Genomic DNA, 11634 nt, shown 5'->3' with positions numbered 1-11634 from the left:
CAATATGGTGAAACCTTGTGTCTACTAAAAATACAAAAATTAGCCAGGTGTCACAGTGGACACCTGTAATCCCAGATGCTCGGGAGGCTGAGGAAGGAGAATTGGTTGAACCCAGGAGGCAGCCATTGCAGTGAGCCGAGATCAAGCCACTGTACTCCAGCCTGGGCAACAAAGCGAGATTCCATTAAAAAAAAAATAATTTTGATCACTGAAGACAAATTCAGCTGATTTTTCTAAAGAGAAAAAGGAGAAAATCTGCAGAGTGTGTGTCTGGCTGTGTGATAGGTGAAACAGAGGATTAAGTCATAATGGGAAGAGTGTTTCTTTCTATAAACTGTTCCTGGAGCACACAAAGGATGGAGAATTGTATTAATCACAAATATTTTCCAGGATTATCTATGTGTTTCATCTTCCCCCATCTCTTTTCTTTGTTCTATGCATTTCTTCCATTTGGCTTTTCCTGGGCTGCATCTTATATATTAAATCAGTAAACATAACTACAGTGTTTTCCTGAGTTCTGTGAGTAGCTCTATCAAATTATTGAACTTCAGGGAGGTGATGGGAGTCTCCAATTTTTAAATAGTGACTCCGAAGCATAGATGGGCCCGTGGGGTTTGTGACTGGCATCTGCAGTGAGGACAATGTTGTGGAACTGAGCCCTGAATCATGGTCTGTGCTGACTCTGGGTGGTGTCAGAATTCAAATGTTAGACAATGAGTTGGTGTTGGAGAATTGTTTGATGTTCAGCAAACTACAGATTTGGTGCCAGAAAAAAAGATATTATGGAGGCCTGGCCTGGAGTAAAACTCTGGGTTTCTGGAAATGGGAGGCTCTGCTCTCCTGCACACAGGCTGTCACACTGCCCATTTTCCTGTGATTCCAGGTCTTCTCCCAGGGTGACAGAAGACTGAAAACTTAGAGAAAAGGACCTCTGAGAACAGACACGCCTGTCTTGCATCTGCCATCACAGGATTTCCACCCACTCACAAACACACACACACTAGACATTGACGTGTCCACACTCCTCCCATGACTAGGCACCACCCTCAGGAACTTCACCACTGCATTTTTGATCCTAGTGTTTCTTGCCAAGAACCCACAAGTCTCTACAAGCCTCCTGGCATATCACCACCCTCAGACACTGAATCTGCAGCAGCAACTTGTTTTCTCCACCAACCTAAGGTTCTGGGCCACCTGTTCATGATCTCATCTGCCCGCATGCACACAGAAATAAATCAGTACAGCCCCACCTGGGCCACTATCTGTAGTGAAAATCAGTCCTTTCAGCTACATTGCACTCTGCCATCCAGGGATATTTTTTCTTTTAGCTTTTATTTTTGGTTCGGGATATACATGTGTCTTTGTTTTACAGCTAAAATTATATCATGGGGGTTTGGTGTGCAGATTATTTTGTCACTGAGGTACTACCTGTAGCACCAAACAGGGCTGTTTTCTCATCCTCTGAGTCCTCCCACCCTCCACCCTCAACTAGGCCTCAGTGTCTGTTGTTCTTCTCTTTGTGTTCATGTGTTCTTATTATTTAGCTATTACTTATAAATAATAACATGCATTTGGTTTTCTGTTTCTGTATTAGTTTTCTCTTTTTTTGTTGTTTTTTGTTTTGTTTTTTGAGATGGAGTTTTACTCTTTTTGCCCAAACTGGAGTGCAATGGTGCAATCTTGGCTCACTGCAACCTTCGTCTCCCGGGTTCAAGCGATTCTCCTGCCTCAGCCTCCCTAGTAGCTGGGATTAGAGGTGCATGCCACCATGCCCTGCTAATTTTGTATTTTTACTAGTGATGGGCTTTTTCCATGTTGGTCAGGCTGGTCTCAAACCCCCGACTGCAGGTGATTTGCCCACCTCCCTCCCAAAGCACTGGGATTACAGGCACGAGCCACCATGCCCAGGCTCTCCGTTAGTTTTCTAAGAATAATGGTCTCCAGGTTCACTGATGTTTTTGCAAAGGACATGATCACTTTTTTTAATGGCCACAGAGTATTCCATGATGTTTATGTACCATATTTTGTTTTTACTAAATCTTTTATTTTATTTTATTTTTGGAGACAGGGTCACACTTATTGCCCAGGCTAGAGTGTCATAGCATGATATTGGCTTACTTTAGCCTCAATCTCCCAGGCTCAAGCAATTGTCTCCTACCTCATCCTCCTAAGTACTTGGTGGGGGGGGGACTACACATGTGCTTTACCACACCTGGCCAATTTCTCTTTTTGTATTTTGCATGGAGACAGGATTTTGCCCTGTTGCCCAGGCTGGTCTCAAACTTCTAAGCTCAGGCAATCCACCTGCCTCGGCCTCCCAGAGTGCTGGGATTACAGGCATGAGCCACCGCATCTGACCATACCATATTTCCTTTATCCATTGATAGGCATTTAGGGCCTGTCCATGTCTTTGCTATTGTGAATAGGGAATCAACTGTATTGTTCTTTTTGAGTGGGCATGTACTGTAGCTGGAACAGGGAGTTCCTGGTTTGAAAGGACAATGTTAATGTTGGGAGTAAGGTAGACTAGGACGCAAGTGCCTGTCCAGTTAGTAGGGAGACAGAAGTATGTTGTGGACCCGCAGAGAAAGAAGATGCCTGAGGTATTTATGCAAACAGACAGGTGGATTGAGAGTAGGTGTTGCAGTTTGTAGGTTCCCCACTTGGAGGGACTTGGCTCAGCTTCAGCAACCCAGAGTGAGAAAGAGACAGAGACCCCTTTGAGCACTCCTGTCCAAGGAAGGGGTTTCCATGTTTGAGAGGTGGGAGGGAGGAAATGCAGAAGGGCTGAGTAAAGAGACCGTTGACTTCAGGGAAGACTGAATAATCCACTCAGAGTGAGATATGGGAGGAAGGGTGAGAGATGGTTCGGGTTGAGTGACAGGCAGAGGGAAGGAGGGTGCCTATGTGTACGTGTCCATTGGAAGAGGTGATGCGTAAGGGGGCTTGGCCAAGTCTTGTGGTATGGAGAGTTATGAGACCTTGGATGGTGGGGTATGGGAGTTTTGAGACATTATAGTTGGCAATATAGATTGAAGAGAAGCTTGGTAGCTCTGTCAGTGAGGGCAGTGGGATGGTTTCCAGTGAGAGTGAGGGCTCTGTCTACAAAGGCAGGTCCCTTTTGGATGTTGTAAGAGAAGTGAATGGGAACATGGTCCCAGGGCTAAGAAATTGGGATAGCTGAGTAGGCAGTAGAGGAAAGGCAAAAATAGGTCCAGAAACTGGAAGCAAATGTCGAATTGGAGCGCAGTAACAAAAAGTGAGTGAGGTTGAGAGATCATTCGAGACTTGTAGAAGTGAGAAGGAACCCTGAGGAGGTAGAGGCCATGGGGCTGGCTGTCAAAAGAATTAGGAATCTGAGGAAGAATCAGAATCTGTTGTTGGAGAGAGGAGCTGGTAGGATCCATACAGGGAGGTGGCTTCTTCTAGGGGTCTATGAGGTGGCTGATAGCGTCCCATGGATGGTCAAATTCTCCTTGCAGATGGGCAAGGTATAGGTGGGTTAAGACTTTTCCTCATGTGGAAATGGGGAGAGAAGAGAGGGATTCTAATATTTGGTATGCTGTAGGGTGAGGCTGTTCCTTGTCATGAGGACCTTGGCATCTGTAGCAGGGGCAGAAGTGATATGTAAAAGAGTTACCGCTCGTGGGCCTTCTTCAGGGATGGGCGTCAGGCAGAGTTTGGTTGGATCAAGGAGGGTGCTGGAGGATTGGTGGAGGACAGTCTGTGGTTCGGTAGGCACTGCAGGAGCCCTTTTTAGTCTGGAAAGATGGTACCAAGAGGCATGTCCTGAGTTTGGCTGCAGTGGGGGTTGTAAGGATAATTTGAAAAGGGCCTTCCCACCTTGGTTTTAGCCTTGTTGGGTTAAGAGTTTTTAGGAAGACATACTGTCCTGGTAGGAGAGTCCAGTCAGTGGGGCCTTTGTGGGGTTTTGGGAGGGCTTGATCGTTCAGAGAGGAGATGATGGATAAGGGAGAAGGTTGGGAGATATTCTCCTAGCTGGGAGTCGAGAGGAGGCCTGTTTTGTAAGAGGAAAGGGCGTCCATACATTAACTCAAATGGGCTAAGGAAGAAGGGCGATTTCGGACTTGCTCTGATGCAGGCCAGTGCTATGGGCAAAAAGGAGGTCCATGGTTTTTGGACTTTAAGCTTGAGTTTGGTTGACTGAGCCTGAAGGATCCCATTTGCCCTTCTGACTTTTCTGGATGACTGGGGCCATTATGGGATACGGAAGCACCTCTGGATGCCAAGGGACTGAAAAACCTGTTGGATGATCTGGGAGATGAAGCTAGGGCCGTTGTCTGATTGTATGGAGTGAGGGAGACCAAATATAGGGATGATTTCTGTTGTAAGGATTTGAGAGACTACTGCGGCCTTTTCTGAAGAGGTAGGTAATGCCTCTACCCACCCAGAGAAGGTGTCTATAAGAGTAAGAAGAAATTTTGTCTTCTTGACGGGAGGCATGTGGGTGAAGTCTACCTGTCAGTCCTCCCCTGGGAGTGTTCCTCTGAGCTGATGTGTAGGAATAGGAGGAGAGCGGAGGGCCCCTTGGGAGGAAGTAACAGAGCATATACGACAGTTTGAGGTTATGTGTCTTAGTGAGATGAATAGGTGGGGGGAGGAGAAATAAGGGCAAAGGAATAGGTACAGGAAGTGTGCACCGATATGGAAGGATTGGTGAAGAGATGTTAGAATTTATTTGGTTTGTTCTTGGGGGAGGATGAGCTTTTGACTTTTGATTATCCAGTCCCCTTGAAAGGAGGCTTCTTGCTGTAGTAGCAAAGCCTTCTTGGTGGGGGAGTACCTGGGTTGGATTGCTGGGGTAACAAGGAGGACAGGGGCAGGGGCTGATGAGAGGGAGGCTTCTTTTGCAGCCTCGTTGGCTTTTCTATTCCCTTTTGATACTTCATCTCGTACTGTTTCACGTCCCTGACAGTATATAACCCCTGCCTAAGTTGGGAGGCATGCGCCTGGAGGAGCTGGTAAATAAGGGGGCCGTTTGTAATGAGGGTTCCTTTGGCAGTAAGGAATCTCTTTTCTGCCAGATGGTGGCGCGAGAATGAAGAATGTGATCAGTATAATTAGAGTCTGTAAAAATGTTGACCCGTTTGCCTTTTGAAAGGGTTAGGGCCCTAGTGAGAGCTATGAGTTCTGCCTTTTGGGAGGAGGTTCCAGGGGGTAGGGGCTTAGCTTTAACTACTCTGTCAAGCATATCCAGCAATTTTATTGGAATCGACTGACTTGGAGGAGGAGCCATCTATAAATAGCTGGTCATCAGGATCAAGAAGAGGTTCTGGGGAGATATTGGGAAAATGATGCAGCAGGTGATCAAGGATTTCAGTACAGGAGTGGATGGGAGAAGAGGAAGATACTGGAAGTAGAGATGCAGGACTGAGGGGAGCATTTTTGGAGAGGCAGAATTCAGGATTCTCAAGAAAAAGAGCATGGAGTAGTTGGATGTGGGAAGGAGAAAAGGTGCTCAGTACTTGGGAGGAGAGAAGATCTTGTAGATTATGTGGGCTATATATGGTGATGTCTTGGCTGAATGTTAGTTTTTTGCTTTCTAAGGCTAGCATGGTGGCTGCTGCTAGGACTCTGAGGCAGGCTGGCCATCCTCAGATGGTGTTGTTTAGTTGTTTAGAAAGGTAAGCTATAGGAGTGAAGGAAGGAGGACTTCCTTTTTGTTGACCGAGGACGCCAAGGGCTATTCCATGGTTTTCAGCTGTGTAGAGGGTGAAAGGCTGAGAGATGTTGGGCAAAGATAGAGCAGGAGCAGTTACAAGAGCTGCCTTTAGTTTGAGGAAGCTGGGGATTATGTTGTGTGAAGGATTTAGGGGCTCATTTGGAGGGCCTTTGGCTGCCTTATAAAGAGGGCAGGCTAGGAGGGCAAAATTAGGGATCCATATTCTGAAGAAGCTTGCTAGTTCTAAGAAAGAAAGGATTTCACTTTTGGAGGAGGGTGGAGGTAGACTGTCTATCTCCCGTGCTGGGGTCATGGCTTGGGCTCCGAGGGAGAGTTGGACTCCTAAGTAAGTTACTGTTGGGGTGGAGAGTTGTGCCTTAGAGGGGGAAACCCTATATTCTTTATCAGCAAGGAAGTTTAGAAGGGCAGTAGTGTGGGTCTGAGAGTCTTTTAGGGAGGGGCTGCAGAGGAGGAGGTCGTCCACGTACTGAAGGAGCCAGCAAGGGGAGAGGTTTAGGGATGTGAGGTCTTGGGCCAGAGCTTGCCCAAAGAAATGGGGACTATCTCTAAAGCCTTGAGGGAGGACTTTCCAAGTAAGTTGTTGAGACTGGAGGGTTTCAGGGTCAGTCCAGGTGAAAGTAAGAAGATCTCGGGAGTCAGGGTGAAAGGGAATAGCAAAAAAGGCATCTTTCAGATCGATGGCAGTGTAGCAGGTTGTGTTGGAAGGGATAAGGGAAAGGAGTGTATAAGGGTTGGGAACTACTGGGTGGATGGGAAGGACTGCCTGATTGATAGCCTAGAGGTCTTGGACTAGTTGATAGGAGCCATTTGCCTTCTTAACAGGAATTACGGGGGTATTATATGGGGAATGAGTTGGACTGAGAAGGCTGCGCAAAAGGAGTTTGTTTATGATGGGCTGTAAGCCTTTTTGATGAGCTACCGAGATGGGATATTGAGAGATGTTAAGGAATTTGGAGGCGTCTTTTAGCTGGATTTTGATAGGATCATGGTGTGTAGCTAGGGAAGGGGTAGTAGTATCCCACACTGTTGTATTAACCAGAGAAGAGGAGAGTGGATACTGGGGAGAGGGGCCCAGGGCTGGTTCAGTAGCAGAAAGGAGTAGGTGAGAGTCTGGTTGTGGGGAACAGAGGAAGGTAATGGAAGCCTTTAATTTGGTTAGGAGGTTTCTGCCTAGGATGGGGTTAGGGCAACAGGGCATGATAAGAAAAGGGTGTGAGAAAACAGTATGAAATAGGGAACAGGTAAGAGGCTTGGTGGTGCGTGGACTCGAGATGAGTCCATTAACCCCTACAACTGAGACCTGGGAGGGATGAGTTGGTCCTGAGAATTCAGGCATAGTTGAGTAGGTGGCCCCAGTATTGATTTAAAAAAGAGATCGGCTTACCTGCTGCTAGTAGAGTTACCCCGGGCTCTGATGCAGTGACGGTAGATGGGGCCAGGGGCCCTGGGCCTTGTCAGTCTTCAGTGGCTAGACTAAGAAGCTGTGGGAATGCAAGTGATACTTCACCTTTTGTCTCTCCAAAAGGGTGGTGGTTTTGCAGTACAGGCTTTTCTGTCTGCCTGTTAACAGGACAGTCAGACTTCCAGTGGCCTGTCTGCTGGCAGACTGGGCAAGGGCTTTTTGGCATTCATGGATTAGGGCATGCTCATGCCCAGTGGCCTTCTTTGCTGCACTTTAAAAAAGGCCTGGGAGAGTTAATGCTATTGGGTGTTTTGTGCCCTTGGGTACTATGGCTAGGTTGGCAGATAGCCACTGCTAGAAGCTGGTATTTAGCAAGATCTCTTTGGGCTTTATCTAATTGATTTTGCTCATCCCTGTTATTGAAGACTTTGAAAGCCAGATTAGGGAGGCCTTGTTGGGGGTTTCAGGGCCATCTTCAGCCTTTTTAAGTTTGTGCCAAATATTGGGGGCAGATTGGAAGATAAAATGGGTATGAAGAACAATAGCACCTTCTCAGGAGGCAGGATCAACATTGGGTATATTTTTGGAGAGCCTCCATAAGACAGGAAAAAAAATTGGGCAAGGTTTTCATTGATCTTTTGGGAGATTTCTTTGAGCTTTTTAAAGTTTACAGCCTTGTGGGCAGCCTTGTTTCGGCCTGCAATGAGGCAAGTAATCACATGATTATGGGATGCCAGGCTGGGGTCTGTGGGTTGGTACTCCCAAGGAGGCTCCTGCCAGGGTACTGCAGCGGCTCCTATGGGCTTGGTAAAATCTTGCTGATGGAGATCATCAGCACGCGCCGGGGCTGTGAGCCACACTCTTTCCTTCTTTTCCAGAAGGAGGGTAAAATAGAGGATAATATAGAGATCATGCCAAGTGAGTTCATAAGACTGGGTAAGATACTTACATTCTTTGATATAGGTATCACGATCGGAGGAGAAAAATCTGAGACATTTTTCAATTTGGAAGAGATCGGAAAGGGAGAAGGGGATGTGGACACAGACGATCCCTTTGGCCCCTGCTACTTCCCAAAGAGGCAACAAGGGAGCTGGCTGCTGGGCCTGAGAGTGGGTAAGGGGTGGTGATGGGGAGGACTCAGAGTCAGAAGGAGGGTTGTTGAGAGAGTGGGAGAAAGAAGTAGAGCCAGAGCGGGGGCATACAGAGGAGGATCATGATGCTCTGGCAGAGGATCATGATGTTGACGGGGAGGGGGAAAATTGGTGGGGTCAAAGGAAGAGGACTCATCAGCTGGGGCGATGGGGAGGGTAGTAGGAGATGAGTCATCGGCTGGGGTCGTAGGGAGGGTGGTAGGAGGCAAATCAGGTTTACAGCAGGCAAGGAGGATTTGGAAAGTAGAACAGGACTGGCAGAGAGAAGGGTGGCTATGGAGAGTGAAGAAAGCCTGAACATAAGGAATCTCAGACCATTTCCCATTGCGGTGGCAAAAGTTGTCTAAGTCTGTAAGCACGCTGAAATCAAAAGTGCCATTTTTGGGTGATTGGGAGCCATTGTCCAATTTGTATTAGGGCCAGGCAGTATTACGGTAGAAAATAAGCCTATTAGGACAGACCCCTGAATGGAGGCTGAGAGGTTGTGCAAAAGATACCCAAGCGGGGTGGTTTTAGGAGGGGTAGAATGAGAAGCTCCCATGGTAAATAGAGGAGGGGGGTAGAGGAAGAAGAGACTGCCAGTTGACAAGGATGGCGGGTGAGGGCGTCCCCTGTCCCACAAACCCTGTCTGGAATGTAGGAGGTAGCTGCCTCCTGAAATGGAGAAACCAGAGGACTGGAGGCTGAAGAAAGCCCTTGGCTCAGCGCTGGGTCTTTTGGGAATGCAGGGACAGTCAAGGGTTCCGGGTAAATGGCAAGACTCTCTCTTATCCCTGTGGAGGCTCTGAAGGTGAATGAAGTCACCAACAATGGGAGAGTCTAGGAGATCCTTTGGGTCTTCAGCAGGTTTGGGAAGGGGAGGGTGGCTAGCAGGGGGTGGCAGGAGAGGGGGAAGGGCACCTAGGCTCCAGCACACAATGACCAGCAAGCCTGGGAGGAGGGAGAGTGTGAGAGAGAGAGTGACAGAAAGTCCTCTAGGGACGCCCGGCCAGAGTCTACCTCTTCCCAGGTTTTGACACCAAAATGTAAGGCTGGCCGAGAGAAAGGACAAGTAGACCCAAAGTCAGGCAAGTAAATTTATTAACCTACCGGGCTGGTCCACAGCAATCAGAGGAGGTAGCCCTGAGCTTACAAAGTGAAGGGGTTATGTGAGATGAGAGGGGCTTAAGGGAGTTAACTTTGCCGCTAGATAGTTTATCAGTTAGGAACAGGCACAAAGGCAGTTTATCAGTTTACCACGAACTTGCAACACCTCATCTTGTGACATTTATGGCGGCAGCTAGCTGAAAAATAGGAGTTTACCGGAATGTGTAATTAAGGTTTGTTCATATTTCCTATGACCTCCCCCCATGCTGCCCATATGGCAGTAATTAGGGTTTGCATGATGTACCATGACTGCAAATTCTACTGTGGCACCTAGATAAGGGCTTAGGAATGCAGCTGCAGAGTATTCAGGGTAAGGGTCAGCTGCATTTTCCTGGGGCAGCTTGTCCCTAACATCTCTATCTGGACTTATCCTGGGAATTCGGTAGTATTTTTTCCATTTCACCATTATAAATAGAAACTGGGGCTGAAACACTGCTTACATTCCCATTCACCTACATTGTGAAGGTGTAATTCTACCCAGGAGGCCTGTAGGCTCTCCTCCTGCAGCTCAGGATTCACTCTCTGATGTGACACTAGAGTGCTGCTGTGGCAAATGGGGTTCACATAAAATGTGAGCTGTGCTCTGGGCTGTGCCTCAGTGGCAGATGGTAGAGGTCAACAGAGGACACTAGTAACCAGGAGAAAGCAAGCAGGAATGCTGTAGCCCAGTGCCAGGGAGTGCAGAGACACTGCTCTAAAATGTAAATAGCCAAATAAAGATAGAACCCTATTCAACCATTTTTGTAGCAGAGTGAAAACCTACCTTCAGCAGGCACCTGGCTTCAAGCTGCTAAACTACCTCCTGTTATGAAGATGTGAAAAGTTTATTTGTCATTGAATATAAGGAATTAGCATACACAGATGGCCTCTTCAATCTCCAGATGAATTTAGGATGAACTATGTATGACATGGTGCTGGAAATTCTTCTACTTGTGGACTAATTTTGGTGGCCATCCTTCTGTCTTTGCAGTCTCTTAAGCAGATTGACTATGATGCATGTCACATTCAAGTTCAATTGTGTAATAAAATGTTTTCTTTCTATTTTATTATTGTGGAGTTTCTCTGAGGCTGGAGAAAATTTTTCTTTTAATTATTGTTTCCAAGCATGGTCTAGAATTAGCAGACATGATATAAACACATAAGGTGAAAACCAGAATTTACTCTAGAGGGGACTTTCCCTCTCAGCCTTCCAGTCAACTCACACTTGTGCTACAAATTGCACACTGTCCCCTAAATATGCAGGCAGAATTGTGTCTCTGCCTATATGGTATCTATAATCCTCTACAGTCACTTCTAGAGAGGTTAGGTCCAGATTTCTACAAACTCCACGGGGCACGAATCAATCATTGTATCTTCATACCTGAAACTGATTCAGACACCATGGGGCCCAAAAACCCAATCAGAGTAACATGTGTGCATTGAGTAGACATGTAGACATGAGAATCTCCACTTTCCCCTTCCTCCTGTTACTGAAATGCTCACAAATCTGCAGTTAACACCCGCTGCTACTCCAACCATTCAGGTTCTAAATCTGCAGCTCCAAATTTTGAATCCAGGTCTTGAGATTTGGGAAATAAAAAACTTTTATCTGGAAAATGCAAGTCCTTTGGTTATCAAACTCAGAGAGACATTAAAATGCAAGTGTAGTTACGTCTATCTTCCCCATTTGAACTATGTATTCATCTCTTGAAACTGTACATTATTGCCCCAAGTAGCTATAAACTAATAATGCCACATTGGACACTATATCCCGTACCCTAAACCATAACCATATATATACAATATATATCTCATCAATAATCAGTTATTTCTGTAAATAAATAAAAATTTCTAACAATCAACTTAGTATCAGCCCACTCTCTGTCCCTCTCTTGTTGTCATTACAAATCCTCTTGTAACTGCTGCTAATCAAACTGTAGATTCCAGGCAACTTGAATCTTTGCTCCCAGGTTATAATTCTTAAGCTTGACCAAAATAAAGTGTCAACTTATATTAATGTTGTGTCAGCTTTTTCTCTTTTTTTCATGTAGATTTATCATTTAGAATGTGCTAGAGCAGACTCTATGAGGGGATCTCTCCTTTGATTGTGCTTCACTTTCTGTAACACCAAAGGATGCAAAGCCAGGTGGATCCTGCCTAGAATCTGCCAGTAAGGTCTGGCCTCTGCCTTGGATTTACAAAACAGGGTCAGACTTTTGATTGAGAACGTACAGAAACAAACAAAAGACATT

The sequence above is a fragment of the Gorilla gorilla genome, chromosome 20 (assembly GCF_029281585.2).
Source record: "Gorilla gorilla gorilla isolate KB3781 chromosome 20, NHGRI_mGorGor1-v2.1_pri, whole genome shotgun sequence".
NCBI classification, from domain to species: Eukaryota; Metazoa; Chordata; class Mammalia; order Primates; family Hominidae; genus Gorilla; species Gorilla gorilla.
This window is presented reverse-complemented; position numbering follows the sequence as displayed.